We start from the raw sequence: 377 nt of genomic DNA, 5'->3' as shown, positions 1-377 counted from the left end.
GATCTTGTTTCATTCATGAAACTGAAAGTGGCTTTTGACAGATCAGAGACAATATTGGCTAAATTAGAAGTGGTTTGTTCTGAATTCTCTGTCTGTTGCTGAGAAGGTGATGGATATGGCTTACTATTGTTCAGCCTATTGCGTCCACCATTATTAAAGCCTTTGAGGCTTTTGTTGATCCTTCCAGGAGAAATTTGGGTGATTTCTCCATGATGGGTTATAGGTGTTTCCATAAGGTTCACCCATGTAATTAACCTCTGCCATGGCAGGGTTCTCAGGATCATAAGCTTCTTCATAAGCTACCTCTCTAGTACTGTTGGATGCATGTTGCAATCCATTCAGATTTTGAGAGATTATGTTGACCTGTTGAGTCAACA

Source organism: Arachis duranensis, chromosome 9, assembly GCF_000817695.3.
Source record: "Arachis duranensis cultivar V14167 chromosome 9, aradu.V14167.gnm2.J7QH, whole genome shotgun sequence".
NCBI classification, from domain to species: domain Eukaryota; kingdom Viridiplantae; phylum Streptophyta; class Magnoliopsida; order Fabales; family Fabaceae; genus Arachis; species Arachis duranensis.
Note: the sequence above shows the minus strand (reverse complement) of the source record.